This window comes from Somniosus microcephalus, chromosome 12, assembly GCF_052327205.1.
Source record: "Somniosus microcephalus isolate GS21.2 chromosome 12, FLI_Smic_1.0, whole genome shotgun sequence".
In the NCBI taxonomy this organism is placed as follows: Eukaryota; Metazoa; Chordata; class Chondrichthyes; order Squaliformes; family Somniosidae; genus Somniosus; species Somniosus microcephalus.
This window is the reverse complement of record NC_140998.1, coordinates 19,046,937-19,073,559: the sequence shown is the minus strand read 5'-3', so window position 1 is coordinate 19,073,559 and position 26,623 is coordinate 19,046,937. Positions and strand designations below refer to the sequence as shown.

Genomic DNA, 26,623 nt, shown 5'->3' with positions numbered 1-26,623 from the left:
AGACCAATCCAAAACGAATTTAACTGTCCCGCTCCCTCCCCACAGTCCTACATCTTCCTCTGCTTCAAACTTTTAGCCAATTTTCCCTTAAATGATCTCTGCCTCAACCACTCCTTGTCGCAAAGCAGTCTATACTCCAACAACCTATTACATAAAGAAATTTATCCTAACTCTCTCCTCACTTTCTTCGTGACAATTTTAAACTGATGACCCTTTATCTCTGTTTTTACTCAGGCTGTGCTCCAGTATACAGGAAACATTTTTTTATCTGGCACGGACGGGACCAACGTGGTGCCGGTTCATCAAAGATTCCAGATAACCGAACGCTGTAGTAAAAGATACGGAGTTGAGAGCTCCGTATAAAGCAACAAACCCTGTTGCCTTCAGAACAATGGCCACAAGTTGCAAGCGTCTCTGTAGCTTAGCAACAGCTGCAGCCACACCCTTGCACAGCAACAAATGGAGGAAGGCAAGTAATAAAAGTTACCTGAACCTACTCCTGAATTTTGCCGGTTAACTGACATTTCCGGTTATTTAGGTGCCGGTTAAATCGAAAGTTTCCTGTAAATATTGTCCCATGTGCTATGTAATATTTAAAGTTTTTTTTTGAGTATTTCATTAGTAGTAAATATCTACCTCTGTTAATAAAAGGCTAGCATAGGGCACGTATTTCCTGTACATTAATTCCATTTCCTCTCCACAAACCTCAATGTTCATTGTCATGTTTTTCTGCTAATGTTTACAAGTGTAAGTTGGAATGTCAGGATTTCCCATTCAATTTTGCTAGGTCAACTTCAAGATGCAGTCAGGCTCTGAAATCTCTTTCCAATAATCATGAATATAAAGGAAACCTGTATTTACAAACAATGCCTCAGGTAAGTTAGCGGTATTTTAATAAAAATGAGAAAGTGGAGTATAAAAAGTGTATTTGCTTTTGGAACAGAATATATACTTTCAATTATGCTCAATAACACTTCTGAATCTATTAATTTTCTAAACTGAGTAGAGCTAGATCCAAGATAGTTTTTTTTAACCCCACTGCTATCTTGTTAAAATAACATACACCATTGAGCACTGCAATTACAGTCTACTCCTGATAATTTAAAGTCATTTCGTGAATTATCCACTAACGTGATTTAAGCAATTGCATTAAAATGGCACTGGAGGCTTTTTTTTTTGCTCAGTTCAAAATTGAATTAAGTGCCTTCGATGTAACAGGAGTAGGTTGTGTTTAACAAGGCATTGTCTACCTACATTATGCATTTTAGTTTAATATTTTTAAACTCACTACCAGTTATAGTCATTAGCTAAAGTGATAATACAGTCATTCAATCCTGACCACAAAATCTCTACTTAGTCTCTTATTTTAGTGGATTTTACAAAAGTGAACTAAATCTGATTATGTTTTGCATTAATATTCACTAGTAGGGGTAACAGTGCAAGAGCAGAAATGGCAAAAAAACAACTGACAAACTGATTTTGAAAAGGAGCACCATAATGTCCTACAATAATACTGAAAACAAGGGGGCAGTCTAACACAGACACAGGGTCATTCTGACTGCGGGTGAGAGCGTAAAACAGCCGGTATCGAATCAGCCGCCCATTATATATCTCTCCCGAATTTCACTTCCATTGACGTCAAGCATGTTCAGCACATGATTTCCCCAGAGCGCACCAAACTAAGGAACAAACCTATGGGGCACCGAGAACGTGAAAGAAGAATGATGTTCTAAACAAACATAAGCAGCAGTAAACCACGTAAAAAGAATAGGTGTTAGATGGAAAAAACATGAATAAACAAAGTGATGTGATAAAGGGTGAGAAGATGGTAATATTTCACATGGAAAAAATTACACGGGTGCTGAAACCTCTAATAACTGTTGTCAGAGGTTTGAGCTGCATGACTATACGCCTACAACCTTCAAAACACTCAAGTCGCAAGTCCCACCATTAGTTCAGTAAAGTCATTCTAGCTTTTTCTACAAACCCATTCACTAGATGCACAGTACAGGAAACTCTCGTTTAAACGGCACCTAAACATCCGGCATTCTCTATTAACCGGCAAAATTCTCACTCCGAACACAACACCTCAATAACCAGAAATGTTGCCGAGTCCGAGTCTCCCGCGGTGGCCGAGTTAGTCAGTGGGGGTAGTTCTCCAAACTGCCACTACTCGGCTTCTTGGCGCTGTCAGAAGTCCAATTACTGTATACTGCAAATGTCTTGATTTTTTAATTTTTGTTTGTTAAAAATAGCCTCGGTAGATAACCCTCTCCGTTATCCGGAATTTTTAATCAACTGGCACCATCCCGGTCCCGTCGGTGCCGGATACCAAAGAGTTTCCTGTACCTTATGAGAAAGGTACCAATCCTCAAACAAATAGTTTGTGACAGAGGAATCCTGTGTTGTCCAACAGAAAAGACACGTTTTTTTATGAGGATAAAGATTTATGACCCCAGTATCAACTATCACAGGTTAGAGATCAAGCTCATTTTCTTTGCTGGCAGGACACCTGATACTACACATCCCCAAGATGAAATAGCTGACAGAAATCCTTAGCCCACAGCAAAACAATCCTGCATGCACAAGCAGAACACTGCGCACAGGGCAGTACCAGAAAGCGTTCGCTGGATCCAATCGACATTGTTCACATCACCACAGGTCTGCTGCCAAATTTGCTGTATCCTCTTTGGCAGTGACCTCCTCCAGTATCAAATTCAAGTCCTAAAAAGTGCCTTTGATCAAGCCAAAGGAAATCTGGATTCAGTGACTGAGAGTGCACTTCCATCATTATAATACAGCATCCACCCGAGAGATGCAGAAAGTCTGCCCTGCTTTTTACTTTACAAAAAAAAATAGGTTTTAGCTTTGGAGCCACTAATATCAAGTGTGATCCCAGCGACAGGAATCACATGTGCGAGGTCAAGCATAATAAAATATGCCAGTAATATTCTGCTTTTTGTAAGCTGCGGGATTCACGTGGTTCATAAGTGACAATTAAGAAAAAGATTGGGAAAATTTTCACCCCCAGCTTCCCTCTCAGGTTGCTCAAACAGGAGTCTTCCTTCCACTGCATGGGTCCCATACACCAATTCCCATTCATTTAAGAGTCACAATTCTCATAGTACACTAAACCCAGCATAGGCTTTATGTACTGCAAACGTAGAGAATCAAAAAAATATTTTGGTACTTGCACTAGATCCGCCATTGCAGTTTTGATGACTTGTTAACTGGTATAAACTTGAGCTCATCCAAAACTCTGCTGCCCGTATCCTAACTTGCACCAAGTCCTGTTCACCCATTATCCCTTTGCTCGCTGACCTGCATTGGTTCCCAGTCTGGCAACGCCTCAATTTTAAAATTCTCATCCTCGTTTCCAAATCCCTTCAATGGCCTCGCACCTCCCTATCTCTAACTTCCTTCAGCCCTACAACCCTCCGAGATCTCTGCGCTCCTCCAATTCTGGTCCCTTGTGCATCCCTGATGTTAATCACTCCACCATTGGCGGGCACAGTGGCATAGTGGTTAGCACTGTTGCCTCACAGCGCCAGGGACCCGGGTGACTGTCTGTGTGGAGTTTGCACATTCTCCCCGTGTTTGCGTGGGTTTTCTCCGGGTGCTCCGGTTTCCTCCCACAGTCCAAAGATGTGCGGGTTAGGTTGATTGGCTATGATAAATTGACCCTTAGTGTTAGGGGGATTAAATACGTGGGGTTACGGGGATAGGGTGGGATATGTGTTGGTGTAGGGGTTACGGGGATCGGGTGGGATATGTGTCGGTGCAGGCTCGATGGGCCGAAATGGCCTCTATCTGCATTGTGGGGTTTCTGTGATTCTGTGAACTGCCTAGGCCCTAAGTTCTGGAATTCACTCAAAACCTCTCCGCTTCTCTCTCTTCCTTTAAGATACTCTGTAAAATCTACCTCTTTGACCAACCTTTTGGTGATCTTTCCTAACATCTCATGTGGCTCAATGTCAAATTTTGTTTGATAATGCTCCTGTGAAGCGCCTTGGGATGTTTTACTATAAGAACATAAGAAACAGGAGCAGGAGTAGGCCATTTAGCCCTTTGAGCCTGCTGCACCATTCAATTATATCATGGCTGATCTTCTACCTCAACTCCACCTTCCTGCACTATCCCCATATTCCTCGAGTCCCTTAGTATCCAAAAATCTATTGATCTCTGTCTTGAATATACTCAGCGGCTGAGCATCCACAGCCCTCTGAGGTAGAGAATTCCAAAGATTCACAACCCTTTCAGTGAAGAAATTTCTCCTCATCTTAGTCCTAAATGGCTGACCATGTTAAAGGCACTATATAAATGCAAGCTATGATCATCATGAGGTATATTCCTCAGTGTTCGCCTTACATACAAGAACCTTTTACCGCTAATGGCCTTACCATCAAGGGGTAGCAGGCATATAGAAGAAGATAGGAGCAGGAGTAGGCCATTCGGCCCTTCGTGCCTGCTCCGCCATTCGATGAGATCATGGCTGATCCTTTAATTCAGTATCCCGTCCCCGCCTTCTCTCCGTAACCCTTAACCCCTTTTGCCCGTAGAAATATATCTAATTCCCTCTTAAATATATTTAATGAGCTGGCGTACACTGCCCTCTGTGGCAATGAGTTCCACAGGTTCACCACTCTCTGAGTGAAGAAATTCCCCCTCATCTCTGTCCTAAATGGTTTAGCCCTTATCCTTAAATTATGTCCTCTAGTTCTGTTCTCACCCGCCAAGGGAAACATTCCTTCTGCATCCAGTCTGTCTAGACCTGTCAGAATTTTATACACTTCTATGAGGTCCCCTCTCAATCTTCTAAACTCCAGTGTGTACATCCCTAAACTACATAGTCTCTCCTCATAGGTCATTCCCGCCATTCCTGGTATCAGCCTGGTGAATCGCCGCTGCACCCCCTCCATGGCAAGAACATCCTTCCTCAGATGAGGCGACCAAAACTGTACACAGTACTCGAGGTGTGGTCTCACCAGTGCCCTGTACAGCTGCAGCAAGGTATCCCTGTTCCTGTATTCTAACCCTTTTGCTATGAAGGCCAGCATACCGTTTGCCTTCTTGACCGCCTGTTGCACCTGCATGCTCGCCTTCAGTGACTGGTGTACAAGAACACCCAGGTCTCTCTGTACTTCCCCCTCTCCCAATCTATTGCCATTTAAATAATAATTTGCCCTCCCGTTCCTGCACCCAAGGTGGATAACTTCGCACTTGTCCACATTATAGTGCATCTGCCATTTATCCGCCCAATCGCCCAGTCTGTCCAAATCGCTCTGGAGCTTCCTGGTCTCTTCCTCTGAGCCCACCCCACCTCCTAGTTTAGTGTCGTCTGCAAATTTGGAAATGCTGCATCCGACTCCCTGATCCAGGTCATTAATGTAAATTGTGAACAGCTGGGGGCCCAGGACAGATCCCTGTGGTACCCCACTTGTTACTGCCTGCCATTCAGAAAATGAGCCGTTTATTCCAACTCTCTGTTTTCTATCTGACAGCCAGTTCCCTATCCACGCCAAAACTTTCCCCTTTATCCCATGAGCCTCAATTTTCCATGCTAATCTTTTATGTGGGACCTTATCGAAGGCCTTTTGGAAGTCCAGGTACACCACATCTACTGGCTCTCCCCCATCTATTCTACCAGTTACTCCCTCAAAAAATTCCAATAGATTAGTCAAGCACGATTTACCCTTTGTAAATCCATGTTGACTCTGTCCTATCCTGTCCCCATTTGCTAAGTGCTCCGCTATTTCATCCTTAATGATGGACTCCAGCATTTTGCCCACAACTGATGTAAGGCTTACAGGTCTGTAATTACCTGCTTTTTCCCTACCCCCCTTTTTGAATAGTGGGGTAACGTTAGCTACCCTCCAATCCATCGGCACTGTTCCCGAGTCTAATGAATTCTGAAAAATCATCCTTAGTGCATCCGCATCCTGCTAGACATGTAGTTCTTTCAAAACTTATCACTTGTGCTTCTTTTGGCATAAAAGCCTCGAGATAGCTTCTCATCCTTAGTTCACTCAATTCAACCATATTTCTATAGTAAGACAGAGCTGCGTAAGTGCAGAATTATACACTCAGGCAAAAAGTTCATCAAAAGACTCAATTAAAAAGATGGAGATTTCAAAACAGATGGTTTCAATTCTCAGAGAAAGTTATGTATTGTATTGCTATTAATTTATTTTGCATCTGTAGAAATTTACATCTTGTATTTCAATTAGTCAATTTATGATCTGCCAGCTTTTATATAGTTCAGGATGTACAGTGAGCATCCCGTATAAACCTCGCCGCCTCTCCTTCCTCCTTTAAGACGCTCCTTAAAACCTATCTCACTGACTAAGCTTTTGGTAATCTGCCCTAATATTTCCTTATGTGGCTCATGTCAAATTTTGTTTGATGATGCTCCTGTGATGTACCTTGGGACGCTTTACTACATTAAAGGCGTTATATAAATACAAGTTGTTGTAACTCAAAGAAAGGATCATTATTAGTCCTGTGGCACATGAATTTATTCACTCTACATGAGCTTTATAAGTTTGAGATCACGTAAGACATGGGCCTGCCTTTGGAAACTGCCTTGTTGCTGTGAACACGAATAAAAAGTGTTGGGAAAAGCCTAAATTGCAACACCTCCGAATATACTTGGAGTAATGTCAAATCTCATTTTAACTCAACTCTTAGTGGACTGCCGCTGAGGAGATAAATAGAACTAAAGCGAACAATAATGGTCAAGTTATTTACCCCATCTCTGGAGGAAAGAGAAAGAATATACACAAAAGGATGGGGTGAGCAAGTGACAGAACTACTAAAAAGCTCTCAGTGAGCAGAATGCATGAGTTAATCCATTTGGAGCTTATTTTACACTTTACTTTTTAGTGGTTGAAATCTCCTGACAGTTTTCACACTGCATAGCGCTGCAGATTATTTTACTGAGGCACATTTGATGATAATGCAAAGGTATTTGAAGGTATGTGCTCATCCCTATAGAATTTACTAGTTAAAAAAAACTCCTGTACAATATGTGCTGGCTAGGGTATAGCTATTTTACCACAGATCAACAACAAAATACTGCCTTTTGATGACTTACATTGAGATTGTAAGGAAAAGTGATACAGGAAATGGCTGTACCTGTAGTTGGTGAGTGCTACTGGTCTCCCATTTTATCACGTTATAATGGGTTGCAAGCAAGGGTTGATAACACAGCTGGTTCTATTCGGTTACCAGAAACATATACAAACAGTTGTACTTCTCTTATTTTATTCCTTCAGCTATAGTTTTGTGAAAAGATTAGGACATTGACAACTTGCTTATGATATTCACCTTGCCAAAAATGTAGTTAAACTCAAAAGGGAGGTGCACTCAAATTAACGGTTACATAATCCTACCTGATATAAAGAAAGATGTCTATGTTTACTGGTGTGCCTCATTCACCTTTTGATATTGTGGCCAGCAACTCCCCATTCACATTACTTGAGCTGAAACTTCATGTCATCACTTTAGGAGCACTTCTACACAAGGCTTCTGCTCCCAGGCTCGCTCTAAAAGGCAGCATTAAATAAATAAACACCATATATGAGAAAGAGTAACTAAGATACACCAATTTTCGGATGTTTCAGCAGAATATTCTTCCAGTTTCATTACAACAATAAAAGCTCAAAACATACAGAGCATTTTTATTTACCAAATCACCATCTGCCCAATTAAAGTTGTGGAATGCAACTCCACTTGCTACGAGAAACAAATATAATGCAAAACTTGATTTATACTATTCCAAAACAACCTTTGCTCTGAACATGATACGTGGGCACCCTGCACCTTCCCTTGGTTGTTTACAACCATGAAGAAAGTTGTGAGCTCTCCAGTTTTAAAAAAACACCTCTTCCTTCTTTTTATTTCTGTACACCATCGACCATTCCCAGCCGCAAGAATAGGCGAGCAGACAATCTACTTCTCGTATCACTCCAGCCAGCTGCACAAGAACGATCCATCCCCTCTGCTTCAGCAGCTTTCCAAAGCAAATCTGAATTGGGGAGGGCAGAAATCACCGTACAAGGAACCACGGATTGGAGGTGAGGGAGACTGGGGAGGAGGGCAAGAAGGGGAAACAGGTTTACACTCACTGACTTTTTTTTTGCCATGGGTTATGTTCCCCTCCAATCCAAATCACCCCCAATGTCCCCAACTCTTATATATGTTGAATCTCTGTAATGATTACAAACCCATCTCCAACCACAATGAATGACATAGCATATTAATGACATTATCAATATAATGCCCCTAGAACCAAGAGTGGCAAAGTTAATCCAGTAACTGTCTCTCAAGATGTACTCAGATTTATTTTATGTTTTCTTGCTTGGCATTATTACCACTGGTTACAACTTCAATGACTGCATCTGTATAAATTCTCTTAAATTTGCATTCCCAGAGCACAGACGAGAGTGACAAAGTTAATCCTGTAATTATCTCCAAAGATCTGCTCAAGGAAATTTATCTGTGACGTTGTTATTATTGCTACGACTTCTAACAACCACGTCCATGCAAATTCTCATTTTTTTTATGGTGTGGAAGTTTAAATATATAAAAATCAGCGTCATATAACCCATCAAAATAAGGGTAAAAATATAATAAACCTGTCATTTTCATTAACAGCACCATTTTTCTGTGCAAGTCCATTATGCTACAATTTACCATTGGGAAAAGCTTGTTTATCCAGCCTTGTAATTTTCCAGCAGATCTGTTGCACTGCCTCCTTTTCACGTGATTTTTTTTTTTTTAATTGCCAGTTTTAAATTATTTTTAAACCAGACTAAAAACTAAAAGTCAATTTCTTTTTTAAAATATAGGAAAAAGACTTGCATTTATGTAGCGCCTTTCACGAGCTCAGGGTGTCCCAAAGCACATCACAGCCAATGAAATACTTTTTGAAGGGCAGTCACTGTTGTAATGTAGGAAATGCGGCAGCCAATTTGCGCACAGCAAGCTCCCGCAAACGGTAATGTGATAACGACCAGATGACCTGTTTTGGCGGACTCGATAGTTGATTCAAATAATACCAACCTGTCAATTTTTTTTCAAACATCACTTGAAAATTTTTGTTGAATGACCTAAATTAGAATAGAGACTTTATTTAAACTTTTTATAAAGTTATTTCAAAAATCTTTTTAAAAACTCAAACACGTTTAATAAGATTTTTGAAATAACTTTATAAAAAGTTTAAATAAAGTCTCTATTCTAATTTAGATCATTCAACAAAAATTAAAGTTATGAACAACTCCAAATCCGTATTTTAATCTAATGTCACTTTTTTTTAAAAATCAAACACGTTTTATAAGTGACATTAAACTAAAATCCGTTCCTGCTCTTCATGTTGCATTCAAATAAAACTCAAAAGAAGTAAGTTTGAACTGTTACATTCGAATAAAAGTAATTTTGAGAAGTTTGAGACCCAAATACAGAAGAACTGAAGTTGTCCAGCAGTTTGATTCTGCGGGAGGGGCACTAGGACCCGGCGGCATCCTCGCGGCTCTCACACACAACAACAACAACAGCTGCTCCCACAACACACGAGAGGAGGAGGGGGGGGGGGATATATAAACTTTTAAAAATATATATATATTATATATAATGAAGATTTCACCTGTATTCGGGCACATTAACATTCCCGACTGCATCGCCGGCAGTCTTTAATTGAAGTGAAACCGCCTGCCCGCTGTCGCTCGCGCGGACGCCGTTGCTGAAGAAAACCGTTTCAAAAAAAATAACGCAGAACGAGCGCGCCGGCTCCGGGCCGCTCCGGCCGTTGCCTTGACACCCCCTGCAACCGTCCCTGTCCATTGGCTCCCACACACACGCCCCGGGGGCCACTGATTGGTCAATATCCCCCACCTCTGCAACCGTCCCCGCCCATTGGCTCCCACACACGCCCCGAGGGCCTCTGATTGGTCAACGTCCGGCTGCTTAATTTGCTCCGGAGCCGATTGGTCCTTTGATATTGGCCTGGCCACTACCGCCCTCTGATTAGCGAGTCGTTCAGCCCCTGGGTCGTGTGCGCTTTGGAGCCAAGCGAATTGGGAATTTATTCTTCACGGTGAGTGATTCGAGAACTGTGAAGGAGCAAAGGAAGGCAAATCATTACGAGCTGGTGTACAGGTCAAAAAAAAGCGAAAGGAATCATAGTCTCACAGTCCATTCGGCCCATTGTGCCGCTGCTGGCTCTTTGGTGGAGCTATACAATCAGTCTCACTCCTCCCCTGCTCTTTCCCCATAGCCCTGACAATTTGCCCACTCAAGTCATGGAGTCCTAAGGGCACAGAAGGAGGCCATTTGGCTCATCAAGTCCGTGCAGACTCTCTGTAGAGCAATCCAGTCAGTCCCATTCCCCCGCTCTATCCCCGTAGCCCTGCAAGTTTATTTTCCTCAAGTGCCTATCCAGTCTGCCCTTGAAAACATTGAGTGTCTCCGCTTCCACCACTTCCGTCGGCAGCGAATTCCAGGTCATCACCACTTGCTGCATAAAAAAGTTTTTCCTCACATCCCCCCCGTATCTCTTGACCAAAACCTTAAATCTGTGTCCCCTAGTCCTTGTACCATCAACTAGTGGGAACAGCCTTTCCCCGTCAAGCCTATCCAAACCGGTCATAATCGTGTACACCTCTATCAAATCACCCCTCAACCTCCTTTGCTCCAATGAAAACAAATCCAACATCTCCAACCTGTCCTTATAGCTAAGATCCCCCATCCCCGGAACCATTCTGATGAATCTCCTTTGCACCCTCTCAAGAGCCATAGAAACATAGAAGATAGGAGCAGGAGTAGGCCATTCGGCCCCTCGAGCCTGCTCCGCCATTCAATGAGATCGTGGCTGATCACCCAAACTCAGTACCCTGTCCCTGCCTTCTCCCCATATCCCTTGATCTCTTTAGCCTTAAGAAATATATCCAACTCCTTCTTGAATATATTTAATGAATTGGCCTCCACTGCCTTCTGTGGTAGAGAATTCCACAGGTTCACCACTCTCTGGGTGAAGAAATTCCTCCTCATCTCAGTCCTAAATGGCTTACCCCTTATCTTTAGACTGTGGCCCCTGGTTCTGGACTCCCCCGCCATTGGGAACATCTTTCCTGCATCTAGTCTGTCTAGTCCTGTTAGAATTTTATAAGTTTCAATGAGATCCCCTCTCATTCTTCTAAACTCCAGCGAATATAAGCCCAATCGACCCAATCTCTCCTCATACGTCATTCCTGCCATCCCAGGTATCAGTCTGGTGAATCTTCGCTGCACTTCCTCCATGGCAAGAACATCCTTCCTCAGATAAGGCGACCAAAACTGCACACAATACTCAAGGTGTGGTCTCACCAAGGCCCTGTACAACTGCAGCAAGACATCCTTGTTCCTGTACTCAAACCCTCTCGCTACGAAGGCCAACATACCATTTGCCTTCTTAACCACCTTCAGCAACTGGTGCACAAGGACACCCAGGTCTCGTTGCACTTCCCCTTCTCCCAATCTATTGCCGTTCAGATAATAATCTGCCTTCCTGTTTTTGCCACCAAAGTGGATAACCTCGCATTTATCCACATTATACTGCATCTGCCCAATCACCCAACCTGTCCAAATCATACTGGAGTTTCTCAGCATCCTCCTCAGCACACACGCCCACCCAGCTTTGTGTCGTCTGCAAACTTGGAGATATTACATCTAGTTCCCTTGTCTAGATCATTAATATATATTGTGAATAGCTGGGGTCCTAGGACCAATCCCTGCGGTACCCCACTAGTCACTGCCTGCCACTTGGAAAAAGACCCGTTTATTCCAACTCTTTGCTTCCTGTCTGCCAACCAGTTCTCTACCCAAGTCAATACCATGCCCCCAATCCCATGTGCCTTAACTTTACACGTTAATCTCTTATGCGGGACCTTATCGAAAGCCTTCTGAAAGTCCAAATACACCACATCCACTGGTTCTTCCTTATCTATTCTACCAGTTACATCCTCAAAAAATTCCAGTAGATTAGTCAAGCACGATTTACCTTTTGTAAATCCATGTTGACTTTGTCCGATCCTGTCACTGTTTTCCAAGTACTCTGCTATTACATCTTTTACAATGGACTCTAGCATTTTCCCCACTACCGATGTCAGGCTTACCGGTCTATAATGCCCCGTTTTCTCTCTACCACCTTTTTTGAACAGTGGGGTAACATTAGCTACCCTCCAATCCATGGGAACTGCTCCAGAGTCTATAGAATTTTGGAAGATGAGCAGCAATGCATCTACTATTTCTAGGGCCACTTCCTTAAGTGCCCTTGGATGTAGATTATCAGGCCCTGGGGATTTATCGGCCTTCAATCCCGTCAATTTCCCTAAAAATACTGATTTCATTCAGTTCCTCCCTCTCATTAGACCCTATGTTCCCCGACATCTCTGGGAGGTTATTTGTGTCCTCCTTTGTGAAGACAGAACCAAAGTATGTATGTAATTCGTCTGCCATTTCTTTGTTCCCCATTATAAATTCCCCTGATTCTGACTGCAAGGGACCTACGCTGGACTTCACCAATCTTTTTTCTTCACATATCTATAAAAGCTTTTACAGTCAGTTTTTATGTTCCCTGCAAGCTTACTCTCATACTCTATTTTCCCCCTCTTAATTAATCCCTTTGTCCTCCTTTGCTGAATCCTAAACTGCTCCCAATCCTCAGGTTTACTGCTTTTTCTGGCCAATTTATATGTCCTCTCCTTGGATCTTAAGCTATCCCTAATTTCCCTTGTTAGCCACGGTTGAGTCACCTTTTTTGTTTTATTTTTATGCCAAACAGGGATGAACAAATTCTGTAGTTCATCCATGCGATCTTTGAATGTTTGCCATTGCCTATCCACCGTCCACCCTTTGAGTAACATTCCCCAATCAATCCTACCCAACTCGCGCCTCATACCATCGCAGTTTCCTTTATTTAAATTCAGGACCCTAGTCTCTGAGTCAACTACTTCACTCTCCATCTTAATGAAGAATTCTATCATATTATGATCGCTCCGCCCCAAGGGGCCTCGCACAACAAGATTGCTAATTAATCCTTTCTTATTACATAATACCCAGTCTAAGATGGCCTGGTCTATAGTTGGTTCCTCGACATATTGGTCCAGGAAACCATCCCGTATACACTCCAGGAATTCCTCCTCCACAGTATTGTTACTAATTTGGTTAGCCCAATCTATATGTAGATTAAAGTCATCCATGATAACTGCTGTGCCCTTATTGCACGCGTCTCTAATTTCCCGTTCAATGCCATCCCCAACCTTAGCATTACTGTTTGGGGGTCTGTATACCACTCCCACTAACGTTTTCTGCCCCTTGGTATTTCTCAGTTCTACCCATACAGATTCCACATCAGAGCTAATATCCTTCCTTACAATTGTGTTAATCCCCTCTTTAACCAGCAATGCTACCCCAACTCCTTTTCCTTTTTGCCTGTCTTTCCTGAATATTGAATACCCCTGGATGTTGAATTCCCAGCCTTGGTCACCCTGGAGCCATGTTTCCGTAATCCCAATCATATCATATCCGTTTACCTCTATTTGTGCAGCTAATTCATCCACCTTATTATGAATGTTCCTCGCATTAAGACACAAAGCCTTCAGGCTTGTTTTTTTAACACTCTTAGACCTTTTAGAATTATTATTTACTGTGGCCATGTTTGATTTAAACCCTTGATTTCTCTGACTGCCACCTTTGCTTTTCTCCTTCCTGTCTTTTGCTTCTATCCTTGTTTCCCTTTCCTCTGTCTCCCTGCTCAAGTTCCCAACCCCCTGCCATTTTAATTTAAACCCTCCCCCAGAGCGCTAGCAAACACTCCCCCTAGGACATCGGTCCCGGTCCTGCCCAGGTGCAAACCGTCCAGTTTGTACTGGTCCCACCTCCCCCAGAACCGGTTCCAATGTCCCAGGAATTTGAATCCCTCCCCCTTGCACCATTCCTCTAGCCACGTATTCATCTGAAATATCCTTCTATTTCTACTCTGACTAGCATGTGGCACTGGTAGCAATCCTGAGATTACTACCTTTCAGGTCCTATATTTTAATTTACCTCCTAACTCCCTATATTCAGCTTTTAGGACCTCATCCCGTTTTTTACCTATATCATTGGTACCTATATGCACCACGACAATTGGCTGTTCACCTTCCCCTTCCAAAATGCTCTGCAGCCGCTCTGAGACATCCTTGACCCTTGCACCAGGGAGGCAACATACCATCCTGGAGTCTCGTTTGCGGCCGCAGAAACGCCCATCTATTCCCCTTACAATAGAATCCCCTATTACTATAGCTCTACCCCTCTTTTTCCTCCCGTCCCGTGCAGCAGAACCACTCATGGTGCCAGGAAGTTGGCTGCTGCTGCCTTCCCCCAATAAGCCATCCTCCCCAACAACATCCAAAGCGGTATGTCTGTTTGAGAGGGGGATGGTCACAGGGGAACCCTGCACTACCTGCCTGCGCCTACTACTCTGCCTGGAGGTCACCCATTCCCTTCCTGCCTGTGCAGTCTTTACCTGCGGTGTGACCAACTCATTAAACGTGCTTTCCACGATGTCCTCAGCATCGCGAATGCTCCAGTATGTATCCATTCGCAGCTCCAGCGCTGCAATGCGGTCTGCCAGTAGCTGCAGCTGGATACACTTCCCGCACACATGGTCGTCAGAGACACAGAAAGTGTCCCTGATTTCCCACATAGTGCAGGAGGAGCATACCACGGCGCTGAGCTGTACTACCATGACTTACCCTTTAATTAATTCAAATTAAATTAAATCAAATCAATCCCACCAATTACACTATAATTAAATGATATACTCAAGGGCCCTTGTTTACCAGCAGTCCCCGCTACACAACAGAGACCTTAGAAACTATAAACCACAAAATTTAAGTTTGGAAAAAAGCAAGAAAGAGAGAAATACTCACCAATCAATCACTTACCTGCTTTCTGGTGACGTCACACTTCGATTACTTTTTACTTCTCTCTCTCCTCTTGCAAGTCCGCCTCTCCCGCTCTCGGAGCTCGGTTTAAATCAGCCTCTCCTCTCACAGGTCCGCCTCTCCCGCTCTCGGAGCTCGGTTTAAATCAGCCTCTCCCGCCTCTCCTCTTGCAGGTCCGCCTCTCCCGCTTTCGGAGCTCGGTTTAAATCAGCCTCTCCTCTCGCAGGTCCGCCAGCTCTCTGTAGAGCAATCCAGTCAGTCCCATTCCCCCACTCTATCCCCGTAGCCCTGCAAGTTTATTTCCCTCAAGTGCCGATCCAGCCTCCCCTTGAAAACATTGAGTTTCTCTGCTTCGACCACTTCCGTCGGCAGCAAATTCCAGGTCATCAACACTCGCTGCATAAAAAAGTTTTTCCTCACATCCCCCCTGTATCTCTTGCCCAAAACCTTAAATCTGTGTCCCCTGGTCCTTGTACCATCAACTAGTGGGAACAGCCTTTCCCCGTCTAGCCTATCCAAACTGGTCATAACCTTGTACACCTCTATCAAATCACCCCTCAACTTCCTTTGCTCCAATGAAAACAAATCCAGCATCTCCAACCTGTCCTTGTAGCTAAGATTCCCCATCCCTGGAACCATTCTGGTAAATCTCCTCTGCACCCTCTCAAGGGCCTTCGCATCCTTCCTAAAGTGTAGTGACCAGACCTGGACGCAGTACTCCAGTTGTGGCCTAACCAGCGCTTTATAAAGGTTCAGTATAACTTCTCTACTTTTGTACTCAATACCTTTATTTATGAAGCCCAAGATCCCATATGCTTTGCTAACCACACTCTCTCAATATGTCCTGCCACCTTCAGGTCCCTCTGTCCCTGCACACTCTTTAAAACTGTGCCATTAAGTGTATATTGCCTCTCTCTGTTCCTTCTGCCAAAATGCATCACCTCACACTTCTCTATTAAATTCCATCTGCCACTTGTCTGCCCATTCTGCTAGCCTTTGTATGTCCTGTTGCAGTCGATTGGTATCATCCTCACTGTTTGCCACACCCCCAAGTTTGGTGTCATCGGCAAATTTAGAAATTCTACTCTGTATTCCAATATCCAAGTCATTTATATATATCAAAAAAAGCAGTGGCCCCAGCACAGTATTTATCCAATTCCCTTTTAAAATAATCTGCTTCCTTTTAGGTAGTGCATTCCAGATAATAATAACTCACCTCTGGCATTTTTGCCAATTAAATCTGTGTTCTCTGGTTACCGACCGTTCTGCCAGCAAAAAACAGTTTCTCCTTATTTACTCTTGTTAAAACGCTTCATGATTTTGAACGCCCATGGGTAGCTCTCTTGCCTCTGAGTCAGAAGGTCGTGGGTTCAAGTCCCACTTCAGAGACTTGAGCGCAAAAATCCAGTGCAGTAGGGAGGGAGTGCCGCACTGTCGGTGGTGCCGTCTTTCGGGTGAGACATTAAACCGAGGCCCCTGGCACTATTTCGAAGAGCAGGAGAGTTATCCCCGGTGTCCTTCCCAATATTTATCCCTCAATCAACATCACTGAAAACGGATTATCTGGTCATTATCACATTGCTGTTTGTGGGAGCTTGCTGTGCGCAAGTTGGCTGCCGCGTTTCCTGCCTTACAACAGTGAGTACACTTCAAACATGTTTCATTGGCTGTAAAGCGCTTTGAGATGGCCGGTGGTCATGAAAGGCGCTATAGAAATGCAAGTCTTTTTTTTAAACCTTCTCTGGTCTAAGAAGAAAAATGCTGGCCTTTATCTCAAGGAGGCTGGAATACAAAAGGGAGGGAGTGATGCTTCAGTTGTATAGAGCCTTGGTCAGACCCTACCTGACGTGACTGTGTCCAGTTTTGGGCACCGCAACTCAGGAAGAATATATCAGCCTTGGAGGGGGTACAGCGCAAGATTCACCAGAATGATACTGGGGCTTAAAGGATTAAATTACATGAGGACAGGTTGCATAAACTTGGGTTGTATTGTCTTGTCTTGAGTTTAGAAGGTTGAGGGGTGATCTAATTGACGTATTTAAAATAATAAAAGGATTCGATAGGGTAGGTACAGAGAAACTATTTCATCTGGTGGGGGAATCCAGAACAAGGGGGCATAATGTTAAAATAAGAGCTTGCTCATCAGGAAGCACTTTCTCACACAAAGGGTAGTGGAAATCTAGAACTCTCAATACCCTATTGAATTACTTTATCATTACTGCAGGATCATCCAGTTTCCTTACTAACTGCCTTCTTTATGCTCCCTCCCCCGCTCCTCCCCATGCTCACCAGTGGGGATATGGCAAGGTTAGGTAGTGGATATATTGTGCGCCATGCACAAGATTCCTTCTCCAACGGAAAATAAATCTTGCTCTCCCTACAAATACAAACACACTCCAGCAATTTTTCTTCACAGCTCTTTGTAGTGCCATGGAACATATTTCTGTGTTCAGGGCAGTATATATACGCAAGGAGGAGTAGGCTTTCTTTGTACACTCATGAATACTTTAAGTACATAGATTTAAATAGGATTTACAGCGCAGAAACAGGCCATTCGGCCCAACTGGTCTATGCTGCTGTTTATGCTCCACACGAGCTTCCTCCCACCCATCTTCACCTAACCCTATCAGCATATCCTTCGTGTACACTGTTTCATGATGTGCGAAACCACATAATGCAATTAAAAGACAAAAAACATGCTACCCCAATGGCACAGTGCATTTATCCGGTGAGCAGCTGAGCCATACAGACCAGAGAAAGTAACCAACCAGCAATCACCAGCAGCCAACCAATAGAAGTCACCCATCCACAACCAGCAGCCAGTGCATCGAGATCTGAAATCTCCACACGGTTGGTTTGAAAGATCCACAGTCGTTCCATTTTTGAGCCAACTCAAAGGCTTTAGAAAAATTTAACATGGAAACAGGAGGAAATTTCTCCTCCACACCCCATTCAAAAAGTTTAATTCCTAGTCGGAACAAGACTATTTTGTGACAATTTGCCACACTGGTGAGGTCCCGGTCTCAGCTGCGGCAACTGGAGGAGAAGCTGAACAGTGACAAAGACGAAGATAAAAAGAAAATACCGACAGTGCTGGGATATCTGAAATAAAAACAGGTTGTGCAGACTCATAGTAGGTGAGTCAACGCCCGAGACAGAGAAGATGGGTGAACATTTTGGGTGGGAACCTTCAGCAGCCCCACAAACTGGAAGGTGAGTCACGACAGATTATCTTTACAGACTTTGGCCTGGTTAACTGACTGAGTCACTGATGTTTGGGAACTGGCTCTGGTGGTTGGGAGAGTGTGGAGTCAAATCTAAAGAGGGAAGAGCGTTTCAAAAAAACAGGTTACCGAAACAATTAATTTGATGCATGCTCTACCTACATTATCTCACATAGTATTTATCTAGAACATAAACCACACTAGATTTCAGTGGTGATCTTTTCAATGCGTGCATTTCCTACTTCCCACCCCTCCCAACTTTTAGAAAACAATTGTGACTGCTGGCGCTCAGCAGTTGCAGGAAAACAGTGCAAGGAATCTTTCACAACCACACCACGAATTTTCACAGGGCTTCTTCCTGATCGTCTGCCATAGCTTCAGTGGAACAACAGCAACTTGCATTTATAAAGTGCCTTAATGTAGTAAAACGTCCCAAGGTGCTTCTCTTCTCTCTTAGGCAGTCCCTTGGAGCCGAGGATGACTTGCTTCCACATTAAAAATGAGTTCTCGGGTGACTGATGAGTCCAATGCGGGACCTACAGTCTCCGTCACAGCTGGGGCAGACGGTGGTTGAAGGGGCGGGTGGGTGGGGTGCTTGGGTTGAAGTGCGCTCCTTGCGCTGCCTGCGCTTAGCTTCCGCTTGCTCCCGGCGAAGAGACTCGAGGTGTTCGGCACCTTCCCAGATGCTTCTCCTCCACTTTGTGCGGTCTTGGGCCAGGGATTCCCAGGTGTCGATGGGGATGTTACACTTTTTCAAGGAGGCTTTGAGGGTGTCCTTGAAGCGTTTTCCTCTGCCCACCTGGGGCTTTCTTGCCGTGTCGGAGCTCCGAGTAGAGCGCTTGTTCTGGAAGTCTCGTATCAGGCATGTGGACAATGTGACCCGTCCATCGGAGCTGATTAAGCGTGGTCAAAGCTTCGATGCTGGGGATGTTGGCCTGAGCAAGAACATTGACGTTGGTGCGCCTATCCTGCCAATGGATTTGCAGGATCTTGCGGAGGCAGCGTTGGTACCTCTCCAGTGCTGTGAGGTGCCTGCTGTACATGGTCCATGTCTCTGAGGCATACAACAGGGCGGGTATCACTGCTGCTCTGTAGACCATGAGCTTGGTGCTGGGTTTGAGGTCCTGGTCTTCAAACACTCTCTTCCTCAGGCGACCGAAGGCTGCACTGGCACACTGAAGGCGGTGTTGGACTTCGTCGTCGACGTCTGCTCTTGTTGACAGTAGGCTCCTGAAGTATGGAAAGTGGTCCACGTTGTCCAAGGGTTTGTCATGGATTTTGATAATCTGGGGGGGGGGGGGGGGGCAGTACTGTGTGGCAGGGGCAGGTTGGTAGAGGACCTTTGTCTTACAGATGTTTAGTGTAAGGCCCATGCTCTCGTACGCTTCGGTGAAGGTGTTGACGATGGTTTGGAGTTCGACCTCCGAGTGAGCGCAGACGCAAGCGTCGTTTGCATACTGTAATTCAACAACAGAGGATGGGACGACCTTGGATCTGGACTGGAGGCGATGGAGATTGAACAGTTTCCCGTTTGTTCTCTCAATTAGCTCCACTCCAGTGGGGAGCTTACTGAGGGTGAGATGAAGCATTGCAGCAAGGAAGATCGAGAAGAGCATTGGTGTGATGACACAGCCTTGTTTGACCCCGGTTCGTACGTGAATTGGGTCTGTGGTGGAACCGTTGGTCAGGATCACGGCTTGCATGTCGTCGTGAAGCAGGCGGAGGATGGTGACAAACTTTTGAGGGCAGCCGAATTTGAGGAGGACACTCCATAATCCTTCACGGTTGACAGTGTCGAAGGCCTTTGTGAGATCAAAGAAGGCCATGTACAGCGGTTGGTGCTGTTCCCTGCATTTCTCTTGTAATTGACGTGCAGTGAAGATTATGTCCATTGTGCCCCTTATTGGGTGGAATTCGCATTGCGACTCTGGGAGGAGCTCTTCAGCCACTGGGAGAAGGCGATTGAGGAGGATTCTTGCGATGACTTTCCCTGTGGCAGACAGCAGGGAAACTCTTCTGTAATTACTGCATTCGGACTTGTCACCTTTCTTGAAGATGGTCACAATTACGGCGTCTCTGAGATCCCCTGGCATGCTCTCCTCCTTCCAGATAAGAGAAATTAATTCATGAATTCACGCCAGTAGTGCTTCTCCGCCATGCTTTAGTGCCTCGGCGGGGATTCCATCTGCTCCTGAGGCCTTGTTGTTCTTCAGTTGTCGGATGGCCTTTTCAACCTCATGTCGGGCTGGGATGGTGGCAGGTATCATGCTGTGGGATGGAGTTGAGGACACTCGCGTCGAAGACAGAGGTGCTTCACAGGAGCGTTATAAAACAAAATGTGACACCGAGCCACATAAGATGGTATTAGGACAGGTGACCAAAAGGCTTGGTCAAAGAGGTAGGTTTTAAAGGATGAGAGATAGGCGGAGTGGTTTAGGGAAGGAATTCCAGAGTTTTGGGCCTAGGCAGCTGAAGTGACAGCCTACAAATGGTGGAGCGATGATAATTGGAGATGCACAAGAGGTCAGAATTGGAAGAACATAAGAAACAGGAGCAGGAGTAGGCCAATCGGCCCCTCGAGCCTGCTCCACCATTCAATAAGATCATGGCTGATCCAATCTTGTCCTCAACACCACTTTCCCACTCTCTCCCCATACCCCTTGACTCTCTTGTAGTTCAAATGTCTGTCAATCTCTGCCTTGAATATATTCAGCGACTCCGCCTCCACAGCTCTCCGGGGTAGAGAATTCCAAAGATTCACGACCCTCTGAGAGAAGACATTCCTTCTCATCTCCGTCTTAAATGGGCGACCCCTTATTTTGAAACTGTGCCTCCTAGTTCTGGATACCCCCACTCAGGGAAACATCCTCTCAGCATTCACCCCGTCAATCCCCCTCAGAATCTTATATGTTTCAATAAGATCACCTCTCATTCTTCTAAACTCCAATGAGTATAGGCCCAACCTTTCATCATGCGTCAACCCCTTCATCCCAGGAATCAACCTAGTGAACCTTCTCTGCACTGCCTCCAATGCAAGTATTTCCTTCCTTAAATATGGAGACCACAACTGTATGCAGTACTCCAGGTGCGGTCTCACCAGCGCCTTGTAAAGTTGCATCAAAACTTCCCTACTTTTATACTCCAGCCCCCTTGCAATAAAGGCCAACATTTCATTAGCCTTTCTAATTACTTGCTGTACCTGCATGCTAAGTTTTTGTGTTTCATGTACTAGGACCCCCAGATCCCTTTGTACCGCAGCATTTTGTCGTCTCATTCTATTTAAATAATAATTTGCTTTTTCATTCTTCCTTCCAAAGTGGATAACCTCACATTTTCCCACATTGTACTCCATCTGCCAAATTTTTGCCCACTCACTTAACCTATCTGTATCCCTTTGCAGACTCTGTGTCCTCCTCACAACTTGCTAACCCGCCTATCTTTGTATCATCAGCAAATTTGGCTACAGTACACTCGGTTCCTTCATCCAAGTCATTAATATAGATTGTAAATAGTTGAGGCCCTAGCACTGATCCCTGTGGCACCCCACTAGTTACTGGTTGCCAATTGGTAAATGACCCATTTATCCCGACTCTCTGTTTTCTGTTAGTTAGCCAATCCCCTATCCATGTCAAAATATTACCCCCAACCCCGTGTGCTCTTATCTTGTGCAGTAACCTTTTATGTGGCACCTTATCGAATGCCTTAGAGCGTTTACATCTCAGATTGTTGTAGGGCTGGAGGAAGTTAGAGATAGGGAGGAGCAACACCATGGAGGGATTTAAAAATGAGGAGGAGAATTTTTAAATCGAAGCGTTGCCGGACCAGGAGCCACTGTAGGTCAGCGAGCACAACGGTGATAGGTGAACGGGACTCAGTGGGAGTTAGGATACAGGAAGCAGAGTTTTGGATGAACATAGGAACTGACGAAAAAAGACCAAGGTCCATCTAGTTTGCCTTCTATCATTCTGGTAGTCACATGATCCAAAGATAATTACTTGTTGATTACTAATCATAGGAACATTTGCAGACAATGAAGTACTTTTGATGTGTAGTCACTGTTGTATGGAATGCAGCAGCCAATTTGTGCACAGCAAGCTCCCACAAACAGCAATGATAAATGACCAGATCATCTGTTTGAGTAATGTTGGTTGAAGGATAAATATAGGCCAAGACACCAGTGAGTAATCCCCTGCTCAAATTCAAATAGTGTCACGGGATTCTTTTGCGGGACCTCGGTTTAACGTCTCACCTGAAAGACAGCACCTACGCCAGTGCAGCACTCCCTCAGTACAGCACTGGGAGTTTGACTCAAATCACAACCTTCTGACCCAGAGGCAAGAGTGCTATCATGGAGCCAAGGCTGATACCTTCTACTGTTATCGAAGACAAGAGATTCCTATGGAAGGGTAGAATAATTCTAGTAGTTAAAATAATTAACGGAAAGGTTGTCCTGTTCTTTAACCTGGACACATTACCAAAAACTTACCTAGCTGTCAAGATTAGTGAAGGTACTCAAAGGCTTAGGGAATTGGTATTCCCCAGTGGGAGTGATGTAAAATACCAAAGTAAATCTGGAGCAAGAAGGCTGAAGACCCAAAAGTACAATACCTCAAACCAGGGATTCCTGTGGTGATTCTGAATAAGAGTGGCAATTTGTACTGAAATACGGACCTCTACCCAGTGGTATTGAGTTGAGCCTACCCAATCTCATTTTATAGAGGGCCCTTAGTGTCAGCAGGGATTTTGTTATCCCATCAATCTGGGCTGGACCAAACCCAGATCCTAGAAGGAAGGAGACAGTATTCTTAACCAACAATACATTAATTCCCTGATCTGTATACTTCCTCCTTCTGCTAGAGTGCTTTGTAAAGTTCTAACCACTCAATCATCTTGTGACCAATGTGCTTAACTCACCATTAGAGCTGCCACTTCAGCAACTGCCTGGCGTGCTGAATGGTATGAGATAGGGAGGCAGAAATTGTTGCTGAGAACCCATTAGAGAGCTCCTTTAAAGAAACAGGCTGCTGGTCAACTAATGGACCAGGATTCTACCACCACATCGCTTCCTATTCCATTAGCTACATGCCATACCATCAAATCATTAAGACAGGCTGACAGGCTCTAAAACAATTAACAAGATCTGTGATTCTCTGCCTTATTCATGCTATACAGACAGAAGGAAACCATTTATAAAATATTTGCCATGGATAAGACATTTTTCTGATGGCAAATGTCCATTATTCTAAGACTTGTATTAGAAGGTGTTATGCCCTAACTGGTATCAAGTGTGGTTGTGTATTTTTTTTTACATCAATATCTCTCAGTCTGTAATTTTGAACATTTTGCCTCTAATGCCCAGATCTTGCTTTAGATTGGTCCTCCACTCACTGCACTGACCTCTTGCACTGCTTTGAACATCACTTTAAAAATAAAATTATTTGAGTCAAACTAAATGCCTCACTTGAACGCACAATCTAGGCCGACACTTCAGTGCAGTACTGAGGGAGTGCTCTGCTGTCGGACGTTAAACTGAGGCCCTGTCTGCTCTCTCAGGTGGATGTAAAAGATTCCATGGTATTATTCAAAGAAAAGCAGGGTAATGCTTCTGGTGTCCAAACTAATATTTATCCCTCAACAACACCACATTTATCTCATTGCTGTTGGTGTGTAAATTGGCTTCCACGTTTCCTACATTAGGTAGGAAAGGAAAGTAGGGGCGGGGTGTATAAGGGGCAGCTGCTTGTTTTGCACTCCTGCCAAAGTTGAATTTTACCCCATAGCCCCAGCTTGTTTAGTAGAATTAGTGAAAACCTCCATTTATATTTTTGCCAAGGTCTTCACTTTTTTGAAAATCCTCTTCAATCAGCTGAAATAAGTTTGAAGATCTGAGCATTTGAAATGAGATAAGACTGTCTCTGCTCTGATGACGTGGAATCTGTATGGGTAGAGCTGAGAAATACCAAGGGGCAGAAAACGCTAGTGGGAGTTGTATACAGACCCCCAAACAGTACTGCTCAGGTTGGGGATGGCATTAAACGGGAAATTAGAGATGCGTGCAATAAGGGCACAGCAGTTATCATGGGTGACTTTAATCTACATATAAATTGGGCTAACCAAATTAGTAACAATACTGTGGAGGAGGAATTCCTGGAGTGTATACAGGATGGTTTCCTGGACCAATATGTCGAGGAACCAACTACAGATCAGGCCATCTTAGACTGGGCATTATGTAATGAGAAAGGATTAATTAGCAATCTTGTTGTGCGAGGCCCCTTGGGGCAGAGCAATCATAATATGATCGTATTCTTCATTAAGATGGAGAGTGAAGTAGCTGACTCAGAGACTAGGGTCCTGAATTTAAATAAAGGAAACTACGATGGTGTGAGGCGCGAGTTGGCTAGGATGGATTGGGGAACGTTACTTAAAGGGTTGACGGTGGATAGGCAATGGCAAACATTTAAAGATCGCATGGATGAACTACAGAATTTGTTCATCCCTGTTTGGCATAAAAATAAAACAAAAAAGGTGACTCAACCGTGGCTAACAAGGGAAATTAGGGATAGCATAAGGTCTACGGAGAGGACATATAAATTGGCCAGAAAAAGAGCAAACCTGAGGATTGGGAGCAGTTTAGGATTCAGCAAAGGAGGACAAAGGGATTAATTAAGAGGGGGAAAATAGAGTATGAGAGTAAGCTTTCAGGGAACATAAAAACTGACTGTAAAAGCTTCTATAGATATGTGAAGAGAAAAAGATTGGTGAAGTGAAGCGTAGGTCCTTTGCAGTCAGAATCAGGGGAATTTATAATGGGGAACAAAGAAATGGCAGACCAATTAAATACATACAGGAAACTTTGTGCTATCCGGCACCGACGGGACCGAGCTGTTGCCGTTCCCTCAAAACTGCTGGACACTCCAGCGCTAATGTTGAAAGATACGGAAGCTTCTGAGCTCCGTATCTGTCAACAAACCCTGTTGCTTAGCAACAGCTTCTAAACAGTCCAAGTGTCTCTGTAGCTTAGCAACAGCTTCAGCAGACCTTGACTGTTGAGGAAAAAAGCAACGAGAAAAAAAAACTAACGAAAACAGCACCTGATTTTTGCCGGTGGCTCGAGCATTCCGGACAGTTAGCCTCCGGATAACACAAAGTTTCCTGTACTTTGGTTCTGTCTTCACAAAGGAGGACACAAATAACCTCCCAGAGATGTCGGGGAACATAGGGTCTAGAGGGAGGAACTGAATGAAATCAGTATTTGTAGGGAAATTGACGGGATTGAAGGCCGATAAATCCCCAGGGCCTGATAATCTACATCCTAGGGTACTTAAGGAAGTGGCCCTAGAAATTGTAGATGCATTGCTGGTCATCTTCCAAAATTCTATAGACTCTGGAACAGTTCCCATGGATTGGAGGGTAGCTAATGTAACCCCACTATTCAAAAAAGGTGGTAGAGAGAAAACGGGGAATTATAGACCGGTAAGCCTGACATCGGTAGTGGGGAAAATGCTAGAGTCCATTATAAAACAGTGACAGGATCGGACAAAGTCAACATGGATTTACAAAAGGTAAATCGTGCTTCACTAATCTACTGGAATTTTTTGAGGATGTAACTGGTAAAATAGATAAGGGAGAACCAGTGGATGTGGTGTACTTGGACTTTCAGAAGGCTTTCGATAAGGTCCCGCATAAGAGATTAGCGTGTTGTAGGAATTAACGAATTCCTACGAATAGCTGAGATCGACGCAGGAGAGCAATTAAACAGGTCTTTACTCAAAGGAGATGCCACAGGGACTGCCTGGGCAGCCCCGTGGTTTGCGACGTGGCGTCATCGCGTTTGCCCGCGTTTTCCCGCGCTCTTAAAGGGGCCACGCCCCGTACATGCAAACTCTATATACAAAACACAGTAATGCCTAACACAATGGTACAGGTTTAGGCTGGTGTTAGAACATCGTTAAAGAGAATTATATACAGTTATCCAGAGTCATTCAGTTGTTCTGCCACAGTGTAAAGTTAAAGCACATGGGATTGGGGGTAAGGTACTGACTTGCATAGAGAACTGGTTGGCAGACAGGAAGCAAAGAGTTGGAATATATGGGTCTTTTTCCGAGTGGCAGGCAGTGACTAGTGGGGCACCGCAGGGATCGGTGCTAGGACCCCAGCTATTCACAATATATATTAATGATCTAGATGAGGAAACTAGATGTAATATCTCCAAGTTGCAGATGACACAAAGCTGGGTGGGCATGTGTGCTGTGAGGAGGATGCTGAGAAACTCCAGTATGATTTGGAGAGGTTGGGTGATTGGGCAGATGCATGGCAAATGCAGTATAATGTAAATGCGAGGTTATCCACTTTGGTGGCAAAAACAGGAAGGCAGATTATTATCTGAATGGGAATAGATTGGGAGAAGGGGAAGTGCAACGAGACCTGGGTGTCCTT

At 44.2% G+C, this 26,623-nt stretch overlaps 1 protein-coding gene and 1 long non-coding RNA gene across 4 annotated transcripts in view; one reads left to right on the top strand and one right to left on the bottom strand.

The window, feature by feature from the left end:
• ston2 (stonin 2) overlaps positions 1 to 9,818 on the bottom strand; it is a 132,008-nt gene extending 122,190 nt beyond the window's left edge. The window contains exons 1-2 of one of the 3 annotated variants that reach the window (XM_086002641.1): positions 9,644 to 9,818; positions 7,392 to 7,544 (exon numbers count right to left, since the gene is read on the bottom strand). The gene's annotated coding sequence lies outside the window, so the exon portion shown is untranslated. The remainder of the gene's footprint in view (positions 1 to 7,391; positions 7,545 to 9,643) is intronic. The other 2 variants (XM_086002643.1, XM_086002640.1) reach the window with 2 other exon arrangements.
• A 140-nt stretch (positions 9,819 to 9,958) lies between these two features.
• The window catches only part of LOC147109062 (uncharacterized), a 33,057-nt gene continuing 16,392 nt past the window's right edge, over positions 9,959 to 26,623 (top strand). The window contains exon 1 of the long non-coding RNA XR_015080410.1: positions 9,959 to 10,093. This is a non-coding gene — a long non-coding RNA (uncharacterized LOC147109062). The remainder of the gene's footprint in view (positions 10,094 to 26,623) is intronic.